The sequence below is a fragment of the Falco naumanni genome, chromosome 6 (genome assembly GCF_017639655.2).
Source record: "Falco naumanni isolate bFalNau1 chromosome 6, bFalNau1.pat, whole genome shotgun sequence".
Taxonomy (NCBI): Eukaryota; Metazoa; Chordata; class Aves; order Falconiformes; family Falconidae; genus Falco; species Falco naumanni.
In genome coordinates, this window is record NC_054059.1 from 78,490,409 (window position 1) to 78,503,510 (window position 13,102).

Consider the following 13,102-nt stretch of genomic DNA (forward strand, 5'->3'; position numbering starts at 1 on the left):
ACTGCAAAAAAGAAGTGGAATAATTTAGAGAGTTTCACCCTTTTCTAGCTCTTCAGAAGGATGACAAATCAAAACAGGACAAAGATATATAAATGTGCTTACTATTTCTTCAGATCTTGGTCTCTCGTGTTCTGCTAAGCGGTTTTCAACACTACGTGAGGAGTCTGGTGCAAAGCCTGTCTGTGCCTCTGTACGCTTGCACCGGGTCTGTCTGCAGTCCCCAAGTGCCCCTAAGGATGCAGCTTTGGAACGGGCTGGGTGTGCAGTAGTGGGCAGCCTGCAGCTCACAGTGCAAAGGCGAGACCCCTTCCTGAGATCCCAGAGCCAGTGGGCTGTGAGATCCCATTATGAGAAAATTCTGGTTAGAGGGGATTTTGGTTTGCTTTGAACCAACACCATATCCCAAACACACAAAAATTTCTCACAGGTGGGAAACTTTGCTCCTTACTCAGTGGTAAAGTAAAAGTTTGGCCACGGTCTTTGCCACATCCTTAGAGGATGCCTCAACAAAGCTTCACCTACTGCATTTGCAAACTTTATTCTTAGCACAGGCAACTCAGTTTTACCAGAAGAAAGATGACCACTGGCTGCTTTATTCATCCTGTACAGTTAAGGTCTTTTTGATAGCCTGGGTTCAGGCCACGGGGACTTGGGAAACAATGACTCAGATCTTAAAATTAAAAGCCATCCCTGTGCTGCACATCCAGATTTTCAAAGGGTCCCTGCTTGAGAAAATGTGTTTTAAATTAGAATAGAGAAGGAAACAAATCTGTTCACACAATAAATAAATAAATATTCCATTTCTGGTGTGCAGTGCAAGACTTGGAGAACAAAGAAGCTGTTCTCATCTCAGAACACGGCTGCAATAGGGACACAGCCCGGAGTGGCTGCGCTGTATTAACTTCCATCTTGGACATGCTAATTTTCTTCTGAGTGCTGCCTACATTTAGGCAGTTCTGCAGGTGGGTTAAGTGGAGTGACCAAAAGACATTCTTTGTGACGAGTAAAGGCATCCATTCAAGGAGCAGATCCAGAGCATTGTTTTAAATTCACCCCCTCACACGCACTCAGCTTGAAATAGCCTCCCCGCGAGGACAGGTGCTGAGCCTAGAGAAATGTAGGTGCTATGGGAGATACGTTTGCTGGGGGAAAACAGAGAATCATAGAATCATTTAGGTTGGAAAAGACCTTTAAGATCATCAAGTCCAACTGTTAATCAAGTCCACCACTAAACCATGTTGCTTAGCACCACATCCATGCATTTTTTAAACACCTCCAAGGATGGTGGTTCTACCATGTCTCCGGGCAGTCTGTTCCAATGCTTGACCACCTTTCAGCAAAGAAATCTTTCCTGATGCAGCTTGTCATCATGATAGATGCACTGACTCCTGTATTTTGCCCTTCTACTGATGCAATTTTAACGGATGTGCCCTCAGTAATAGGTGTGTTTCTGTTAGTCCTCAGGACTTCTCCTCCCTTTATGTCACTCTATAAAAACACCCAAGCATGAGGTGGTGCAAGCCCCCTGCGACTGCCAGGGCATGGCTCTGCAGACTGGAAGGAGGTGGGTGCACTCCAGCGTGCCACCCTTTAGCCCCCAGAGAGGTTACAGCATGTAAGGCAGGGCTCCCAGCTGACACCCGGGCAATCCACTGCCCCATAGCTACGCTGGCTGAGGCAGGTTGGAAGCTGCAATAAGGTTTGCTCAGCCGTGCCGGAGGGTGAGTTGGGCAGGCGCTGTTGGCAGTGAGGAAGAGTGAATGGGCTTGATCTGCAGTCAATCTCAAACGCTTCTGAATGAATGGGACACGCTCTTGTGCCTGCTCAGGGATGGCAACGCATCATCAGGCAATTCTCCCTCCAGACATGATAATACAGTCTCCTCCGCAGACAATTCCCAGCACCTACAGAGAGCTGGGAAGAGACGGTAGCTCTTAATAATCTTGCTCTGGGTGGGATTTCCAAGGCAATGGCTCCCTGGAATGTCCCTTTTGTTCCCAGGAGAAGCAGCCATCTACCCCTCCCCTGACTCAGCCCAAGACTAACAGCTGTCCCTTATTCTCTGCCAGTGCTACCCCAAACAGAGCTTTTAAGAGCGCCTCATTGCTAACACATGTAAATCTCAAAAGATTCCTTAAGAATCAATATAAGTTTTTCATGTAAGTATCAGGACTGTACACAGTGAAAGAGGTAGACAGAAGAAAGGAAATGGTTTAGCAGCAACTACTTTTAAGGAACCCTATAACAAAATATGTATGCTTGTACATTCATGCTACTGTATTTTACTTTATGTCAAATAAGACTCTGAATTTATGAATACCATGACCTGTGCATGTGCCTCACTGGGAATTTGCACTTCAGGCTGCGTGTTTGCTATTCTCAGTCTCAGAGTCCTAAATGTGTAGGCACCATTTGAATGAGTCTCCCCAAACCTGCTCCATTTTTGCACTGAGCGTACATGTGGCTCTTAGTCACATGCAAAAAGCTCCACACATCACAAGCAAGCTCTCACTAGAAAGGGAGCACAGGGAGGTGAGGGGTGCAGCTGCAGCCCCCAGCCCCCTGGCCGTGTTCCCCTGGCTGCAGGCATGGGCCTGCTGCCCATCTTTCTGTCTGCAGCAGGTTGTGCTTTCTGGCCTGTTCTCTGCCCCTGCATGGAAGGAAATGCCCATCGCCTTGCCTTCTTACAGGCCATTCACATCAGGGAAATTCAGGAGCTTTGCCTTAGCTGGGACGTGTCAGCATTTGAGTCCATGGCAAACCTGATTTATTTTTCCTCCCAGTAGGTAAGAATGTGCTTCTGTGCACCGCAACAGAAGATATCCTCCACCGCCCCCTCCTTGCTGCCTATTTGTTTTCTCCCAGTTAAGTCTGTGAGGAAATCCTCTTGGTAAAGCCAGTTAATAAGATTAGATAAATGTCTTTGAAACCAAAATGCTGATATAAAAATCAGAACAACAGAGCACCAGCTGGCTTTTCTTTTGCTCATTCAAATGCAGCTGGAACGCCACAGCCAGTAACGTGCAAACTGGGAGTGATAATCAATAAGCAGTGAAACAAGAGCAAGATGCCTCTGGAGGAATTTTCCCTTGGTGAGAAAGATGGATTAACTCTAATTCTCAAGGCAACTGAACAAAAAACATTTGCCTAAATTCAGACATAATTTAAATACTGCTCCAGAGAAACGTGACAGCCTGAAATAGCAGTGAAACAAGATCCTCCAGTCACAGCCAATGATGTTATTTAATGTTGGCACTGGCCTTTTTTTAATGCAAGGTAGCTGCTGCACTGTACAATAAGGAATGCATATTAATGATGTATAATGATTAAAGGCTGTTTAGTTAAGGACACCAGGTGAGAGAATGATATTGCTGACTATTATAGCTCTGAGCATACAGAGGCACACAGTTCTGGGCAGCTTATCCAGCAGGGCGCTGTGTACACAGCAGGCTAAAGACTGAAACATTAACTAAATCACAAGATTCGGATCATTTATCTTATCATCACATGGGGGAAGAGTTTATCTTTCAAGCAGGCACACCTGCTCTCCTTGTAAAACTTTACTCACGCCATTACCGAGCATGTTATTGTTTCTTGTTCAAACACGCCGCTGCAGGAGTAGGATGGAGCCAAGGGTGGGTGCCTGCCCCCCGTGAGCAAGCACCCAGCCCTGCATCTGCACATCCCACTGGGGCACCGGTGCATGGCCGCAGCAGACAAGCTCCATTACCCATTCACATTACCCGCAAGAAGGGTGCTGGGCTAAAATCAAAGATGCTTTAGAGGATTTTACAGAAGCAACACAAACTTCTTGTTTGTGCTTCTGCCCTGTGGGATAAAGTGATGAGAATGAAATTTGGGGATTTAATTAAATTTGAGAATTTAATCAGCTGTGTTAGTGTAGTGAACTGAGTTGAAAATCTCATTGACCTGGATTTCAGAAGAAACCTGGAATGTCTTCAAGACAAAATTTAATTGAAATGTCAAACTTCTGACCAAAGGGAGAACTCTGTAAGGGTGGCATCACACCCATGTGGATGAATGACCACCTCAATAAGTGTATTGAATTAAGCAAAGATCACAGAAATATTGGAAACCAGGATTGGACTCAGAAGAAATCACATTGGAGACAAGAAAGGGTGCCACCAAAGTTGAAATTTTTCTGGTTGATCTGACCTCAACCTTACCCAACAAAACAAAGTAAAAAACTAATCAGGCATTAAGCATAATGAAAACTACAGAAAAATGAGGCTTTTCTGAAGTTAAAGACATCACAAATGTTCTAGCATGGCCTGAAACCTAGATGAAGGCTTCATCACCAGGTCTTGTGAGGGAGGACAATGTAAAAGGTGGAAGCAAAGGTAAGATGGCTAAGGGGAAAGAGGCTTTGGAGAGGGAAGCCACCACATCCTAAAAAGCTGTAAACTAAGAAAGAGCCTGAGTAGAAGCTTGAAAAAAACATGCATCATGGGAAGCTGTAAGATCAGTAGCAATATTTTTAAGAAATATTTCAAGTGAGGAAGGGGCAAAGGAGATCTAAGTAAGTGCATGGCATTGTTTCAGATTAAAAACAAAAACAAAAAAACACCTGCATGCCTAATTAAGGAAGACCAAGAGGGAAAAGACCTTTCTTTATTAGATGATCAAGAATGACCAGGACCTATCAACAGGAGATGCTGCAAAGGCAGATGTGGTCCCAGTGCATAGCATGTGAAGGAAAGCCACTGCAGGCAGGCAGGCGGGTATTTGTGCTGCTGTGCTAGATTGGCACCTCCTCTGCAAGACTGGGAGGGCTTGTTCAAGTCTGGTCCCATGGATAAGGAACTGAAACCAGAACAGGTGCAGGGAAAGGCTACCGAGTATATCCTGGAAATAACAAACCTATTTTATGAGTTGACACTAAAAAAGCTGGGCTTGTTTACCCTAAAATATAAAGACTGAGAAATTATATGGTTCCTTATTATAAATACATCGAAGTGATGTGTAAACATTAGATAGAGAGAAGAGCTACCTAACCAGGGGACAATACTGGCACAAGAACAAATGAATATTAACGGGACGTGAAAAAAAAATGGATACTAAAAGAGGGTTTCTAAGCAACCTGAAGAAGGTTCTGATAAGCAGTACAGCAAACAGAAGAGTAGGAGACAAATTATTTCTGGTATTTGATACAGCTGAAAAAGAGCGTGTGCAATCTGGCTGGCTGTAACAGCAGCACACAGCCCCTAGGAGGCCCCTTCTGGTCCCATCCTTGACATTTCTAAATGCTTTTCACTAATTGGAGGGGAAACTACATATACAAAGGTCAAACTCAGGATCTTTGGAAAATTTGTATAAAAACACCTGAGTAAACAGCACTTATATTAGGCCAGTTTGTAAAAGTCAAAAGGAAACGATAGCTTCCTCTTGATTGCTAACAGCTGCAATCCCTGCCATCCAGCAAGGGTGTTGGCAAGTGAATCCCCACCGTCACAGACCCACGACGTACATGGCCAGTGCACTTGTGCTCACACCCTATTTACTATGAGCCTGCAGAAGCCACAGCTACACATCATCATGCTGCAGGGGCAGGGATGCAGGGCTCCCTCCATCATGCATCCTGTCTTTCCCACAGACAGGACTACACCTTGCTTGAATGTTAATGCAAATAAACTGTCAAAATAGCCACAGCATAGCTTTGACACAGTCCGTGATAAATTAATCTCCATGAATCAAGTACATGTATTGCAGAGGTGGTTGCTCACTCCTGATCTGTACATAGCATCAGACAATGAAACTGAGAAATCTAGTTCAGTTCGGATGATTTATAATGTCACTTAGGACATCCAGTCACAGCTACAGTGCAAATAATAAACAAAATGCAGTTGTATTCCCTGATGAAAGGTCCCTTTTCTGAGATTGGTAATGCCTCCCTGGCTTCAGTACATTAAAAAAAAAAAAAAAAAAACAACAAAAAAAAAACCCACCAAACCAAACAGAGCTAAGAATCTCTGTTGGGCACTATCTCATATTACCTGGTACTGATAATCAACCAAAAAAACCCCAAATCAACAATACCACCACATACACACACCCCAGCTTTATATATATGCAAATCACATGGGAGACTTCAGCCAAAAAAAAAAGGAAGATTACAGATCAGGTTAAATTGGCCAGTATTTCTAGCATGAATAATAAACTGTAAATAAACAAACAACAATGGTGTGTGGTAAAGCTTTAAAGCTCACAATGTGATTCCTCATGTCAAGCAACTACTGATTAATCTGAATAGAAATTAACAGGAAACTGAAAGATAATTGTGTAGCAGCTCTGTCTATCTGAGATCCAGAGCGCAGGTGCTGGGCCACATCTGCCCCTGAGGATAGCACAGAGACAATTATTCTTAACCAGAAAATGCCCTGTCCCACTTTTACAGCAGAAGACTCAGGAGGACAGAGAAACGCCATCAATTTGATGGCCATCAGTTCTGTAATCATCCCACAGCCATCTCCCCAGAGATGTATTTAGTATCAGATGCATTTTTCAACCAAATAAATATTCCAGACTTCAGTGTTAATACACCATTAAAATGACACCATCATGCTACATGGAACACTATAAATTAGACCTTGAATTTAACAGGCCAGACAGAAATAGCTATTACTCTTTCCCCTGCCCCACTTTACTCATCTCCGCCTACCCTCCCAAAGAAAAATATTTGTAAAGGAAGCAGAAAAATTGCTTCCTTGTAACAATGCCTGTCGGCTTTGAGGTAGACACTCTTTCTCTGCTGATGCAGGTCCCTAAATACCAAGAAACGACTGCCAAGATGGTCAGCCACAGGACATTGTCAGTTCAGTGTGGTGTTGAAGGGGTCAGCTAGGTTTGCTTTATCGTCCCTCCAGCCTCTTCTTCCCCTCCCTCTTCCCTCACCTCATCTTTCCCTACCCCTTCCCCTTGGCACTATATAAACCAGAGGGCAGGGCATCCAGCTGCTTCCACAGCAGAACAATGTTTGGGCAGAGTCCATGTTGACACAAGTGCATTATATCCTGAAGGGTCAACTGCAGCTTTTTTATTTTTTTTTTTGTTACTTTACCAACTGCATTGAATTAACCTTCCACTTCTGCACAGATGCCATTGGTCCAAAATTTATGAGCTCATCTAATTGTCATCTCCTGCTGGTTTAAGAGTATTATTATTTTCCTATTATAACAGCTAGAAACCCTCCCCTTCCTTAACATTTAACAAAAGTTACACCTACAAGGCGCACGTAGGACAGGTTAGCCAACCAAGGCTCCCTTCTCCCCTCATGGGCTTTTCTGAGCAAGGATTATTTCAGCTACAGGTCAAACACAAACCCACAATATACTACTCCATGGTTCAAATGCTGGCTACCTTGCTATCTACCCCCTTGGGCAGTGCAGAGCTGTCCAAGGGCTTGGTATGCTGTACATAACCCCTCTCCACAGCACACCTATGCTACTTGGTCCTGTGGTCCTTAGGACTTTACATGGGAAGGCCAACAGCATAGAGCCAGTTTGAGAAGTGCCTTGGTAGATGCACCATCCTACAACTCTGAAGGGGCAAAACAGCTTCAGTCACCTAGAGGCAACAGCCCTCCCAAAACACTTTGACTGCTGCTTCCGGGAAGCAGAAATGTTCCTCACCTTTTCAGAAAATGTCCCACTCCACAAAAAGTACTTAAGGTGGAGTTCAGCTAGTGGAGTTGCTTGCAGAGAGGTTTATCAGACACAATCCCACCTATTACACAAGGAAGTAACATTACTTGGGAAGCTCCTCCCAGATCTGAGACTGACATTCTCAGGACGAGGTCAGTGATTTTCCTAGTTATTTTAGGCACATTTTCCCCACATTGTACATTTTTTTTTCCAGTGGCAATATACTCCACAGTCTATTCAAAATAGACTATCTGATGGTGCTTGAATTTTCCTTCTCTAATGGGATTTCTACTAAAATCAGCACAAGGAACTTCAGAAATACACCCCATCCACTCCACTTCTAAATATTGATTGCACATCAGTAGTTCAGTGTCCAGACATTTCAGATACAACACAATCAAACCAATTAAAGGAAAGATTTTAATTTCTTAAAATAAATTTTCACCATTCATTTCTCCAGGCAAAGTCTTTGTGTGTTTGCTCTTCCAAAACACAATGCTGTGGTATCTCAGTTTCTGAAGTGGCAGTGTAGGCACTGTACTCTAATGTTTCATTGAGTGCTCGTTCAAAACAGCTGTATGTTCTATATAAAACATGTTTACATAGTAAATGTACTTCCTGTAGACACAAAGAAATGTTAATGAATAACCATTCCTGCATTTCAAATTTTGCAGGGCTGTGGGAAGGATCAGTGCATGACAAAATAGTTAATGTTCACCCACTTTCTGGCACATGAAATCTGTTACTACAACTAATCCCTTACAGAGAAAAGAAAACATGGAAAACAAACTGGTGCTGGCTGGTTCTACTGTGCTTCCCTCCCCCCCCCCCCCCCTTTTTTTTTTTGGTAGCGAAACTGTGAGATGCATATACATGGGAGAGGAACAGAGGAGGTATTCAGTGGAGAATGCCAGAAGGCATGGACTCCTTTTGGTAGGCGAGGCTGTTGGCTTTAATTGTATATATTGTCTTGGATTCTCACCTTCAGAAAAAATGCCAGTTTGATCTCACACAGTATTCACTACCCATATTTACATCCTATTGCCTGGGGCCCAGGGAAGGCAAACAACAGGCATTTTCCTTTCAGTCAGTTTATGTCTGGAAGTCTATATGGCTTAAAAGACTTAAATAACCGATCTGCATTTATCCTCAAAGATTTTTACAATGCAAAAGCAGGTGATCTAACCTACAACATTGCCCCTGAAAGAGCCTCAAAAAGAAAACTGATTTATACTCTAGCTGAAGTTCCTTCTGAACCACAAAAATATTAAAGAATTAAGCATTTGATATGGAGTTGTGAAGTCCCACACATGATCCCACTTCCCTGCAAAGTAAGCCACTAAATTAATTAGGATTTGTTATACAGCAACTTTACCTGAAATACATCGCTCTTTTTTCCAGTCCCTTAAAAACATGCAAGCCTGCAAAAGATGCACAAATAGGAACCAACCTACTTCAAGGGAAACCCAAACAGGATGGGGCAGATCCTTAGTGGAGTAAAGGATCTGCACTGAAGTAGATGGGCCAGGAATAGTTTACGCCAGCCAGGAATCTGCTCTGCATCTGCAGACCAATTTATGAAAAAAAGGTGATACACCATACATAGACCAGATGCACCAATGTAGTATAAGGCAAAAACAAGCTCTGCTGGGGATGTTCCAACATTTCTACACAAGATTTCACAGCGTACAAAAATTACTTCATGTGAATGAAGAATCTTTTTTAACTACAACCTCTCTGCATGGTTTGAAAGCGCTACTGTGGACAAGGTTTTCAAAGGCCACCCAACAAGCGATGCTCAACTATATCTTCTTCACAGGGTGGCATATGAATAGCACGTTTCAGTTTTAACAGACCAAAAAATCATTACTGCAGCAATAAGGCAGAGACCTCAGAGCAATTTTCTCAATAAACACGCTCCTTGACAGTAATTATTTTTGTTCAAAAGATACATTTTGCTTTTGAGATAAGATTTTTGGTGATATCACAGCAATTAACAGGGGACAATGTGTATTTCTTCTTAGGAATGTCAATACCTTCTTACGATTAGTAATAAACAATAGTTTGTTAAAAAAATCCACCCTATTTATTAAATTCAGAGAACTCATTCACTTAAACTACCTGAGGAGAGGGGGAGCTGATGATGAACTTCTGGAAGATTTGAAAAGTCCTCAGCAAGTAGTGTGCTGAATGTGATGAACCTCTATCTATTCACATGTTGTTTGCAAAACATTTTTTCAGAGGCGTTACATTTATCAAAAAGTCATCTGAAGTAAATGAGAAAAAAGTTTCACCAGAATCAACGGCCTCAATTAAAGTCACACATAACAAAGCTTATGAAATCAGAAGAAAACTTGGTTTTATAGACATTAGAGGGAAATGTCAGGATGCAATGCTATTTTTTGAAATGTCAGGATGCAACGCTATTTTGACTTGCCGAACACTGCCACCATGTGCTCACTTCAAAGACTATCAGGCTACTTGAAAATCGGCTAAGTATTAAAAGATAAAGTAAATCAAATTTGTTGCTCTCTCTCTTTAGGTAAAAGAAGTTTCTGTATGACACAGTAGTGATGACAACCCCAAAAAGGTTTTAAGTACTTCTAGTCACTTTTGTTACCTTTGTATGAGAACATACGGTTCTGTTTCTAACCCCTCCTGCCATCATTGTGGAGAGCACTAGCTAGAGAAGGACAGAGAGAAAATAATGGACAAGCTTTTGTTTCCACGTACAGATGCCTACCACAATAGATGTTTGTGTTTGTGTAGTGCCCACCTCGGTAAACTTCTAGTTCATCTTGCTGGTCCCTAGAAGGTACCAAACCCCACAAATGTTCACACAACTACAACGTAATTATTTCAGAGACCAGCTTTTCCTCAAACGTTTATGCGTATGAACAAAACCCTTATATATAATGATGGAGACAGCAAATTCAGAGGACTTCCTACAGCATTCATTTTCACTAGTTCTAATGTAAGCAGCAAAGGATGTCTACTCTTACTTGAAAACTGTATCTATTCCAATTTGAATTAAGAGCATTCCATTTCTTATTATACAATACAATCTCTCATCTGAAAACTCTCCTTGAGTTGGAAGGCAGGCAGAACTGCATCTCACTACTGAAAAGCTAAAATGATTAGAGCTGCTCCTCTTCTGGTTTAGATGGGATATTCAAGCAGATGCAAATGAATTCCAAGGGCTCAGCCAAAAACATGGATACCTGGTTTGTTTCTGTGTTTTCAAAACTTCTGTCATTAATTCTTTGAGTTGGGATGTCCAACATTAGTAAGATCAGGAAGAACTAGAAATAAATTCTCGGCTATTTTTAATATATACAAACTCACATATAAATTGATTAATTGAACTTGGAAGAACTGACTGAAGAATCATTACTCCCTCATCAGTATTATCCAGGTAAACAAAATATTTCAACCACTTTCTTTCAGAGGATGCTGCAGATTCCACGTCTGTATCTGTATAGATTCATTTAGTGAATACTAGCTCCCGAAAACGCAGACCTCAGGGAGCAAGGCCAACAATCAAAACAAACACAAGTAATACTTGAATGAAACACCACACTTGCAAGAAAGCATTCTTCGGTACAATTCTAGGTATTTGAAATTTCAAGAATGAAAGAATTTTGAAAAAAGACTGAACAATACTTGAATGCCTAATGGATGACTATGCAGTTCTGGACAGCTCAGCTCCAGAATTTATTCCCTTTAGGACAACAAAAATCAGAACACCTGCCTTTAAAAAGTTGTGGCAATGTGCTATTTTGTCAGCATTACTTATGCATGTACCCACTGGGTGTCTTTGGTTATTCCACGTTTCCTTTGCTCTCAGGAATACTGAGTGTTCAGAGTCAAGATTCCTTCTAATATCTTAAAACTCAAAGCGACTCCAAAGAGACAGAAAAGAGAAATAACCGGATAAGTCATTTCAAGTAACTGACAAAGGACGAACCCTGTGATCTTTACCACACCTCTTGCCACTTGTTCTTCGGTGTGCATTGTAAAACATACACTTACTCTGCAGCTCTATTCTTCAAGTCTTTTATCAGCGGGAGGAAACCATAAGCCCTGCAAGCAGCTCTACTGGCAAATGACAGCATTAAGTCAGAGTAAACTGGATTGTCCCAGTCTGTTCCAGATTTGTTTAATAATAGATGGAAGCTGTGTTCCCATCAGAGACTTTCTGAGGTAGAAAACAAACTGGAAAAGCATCTTTGACAAAATTGCCAGAAGCTCATCATGCTTCTTACTGCAGACTTAAAGCAGCAAATCACATCTATGGCACTAATTAGCAAAGGAGAAATTGTCAATGTGCTCCATCTTAGGTAAAAGCATATGAAAAGAACAGCATGCAAGAACATTTTAGCAAAGTTTAAATACAGGAACAAAAGGAGAAATTATGTCGCTGAAAATATACACCTATGGTCTATAAGGTGCTTTTCAGTACAGGAACATACTTTCAAAAGGAGAAAGTGTGTCAGCTGTATATGAACTTTTAAACCATGACCCTGAGTTTTAATTTCTTGATCTCTTTCCTACAATAAATATGTAAAGCTTAAATAATTTTTTTGCCTCATAATACTTACCAGCATCAAAGCAAGTGTAATCATAAATGTCACTACCAAGCTACACTTAGCAGAATGTAACATGTCTAAGCAAAGTCAGTAGGTACAAAATAAGACTTCAAAAATATAGTTAGGGTTTGTCAACTCAGGTGTTAAAAAAAGCTGAAATTTCAGACTGTGGCTTATATACTGCATTTGTTTCATTATTGTCTATTCCTTGTTTTAATCTTTTTTTATCTAGTTCACACTTCTTCACGTCATTTAGCTCCACAGTAACAAAAAGAACTTGGAAAGTGACACAGCTAAATTTCAAATACACACAATACTTTGCAAGAGTTGCATAAGGGAAGCAATACGATGTTAGTTTATATCCACCTCCCACACCAAATAAACCAAACTACTAATTCTCTCACTGTGATTTCCAGACAAGAAACACTGCAAAGAAACTTATTAAAAAGTAACTTGAATCTCTAACCCTTTGTAGAGCCAAACATTCTCCAGATACTACCCTCTGGTTTTACTCTCCATAGCAGAAAGCAGATGGCTAGAAATTGGTGGTCTTCTATGAATTTGTTCTTCAACTGAAGCATTCCTTTGAAATTCTACACTTTCGGGATGAGAAAAGGCAAAAATTTATTTTGAAAAAATAAACTATTCAAATGAATGTTGTGTGCAACAAGAGGATAACTTGCTGAACCATAGTGTTTGAGAGCATGTGCATGTGAGTGTTCATATTTAATGTGCACGAAATTAACTCACCAACTAACTCTGTATGCATGGGGAATGAGCAGCTGAAATTAAACAAGAAACACAAGTAACAAGAAATTTGTGCAAAAATTAATTCTTCCGTGCCTCCTTTAA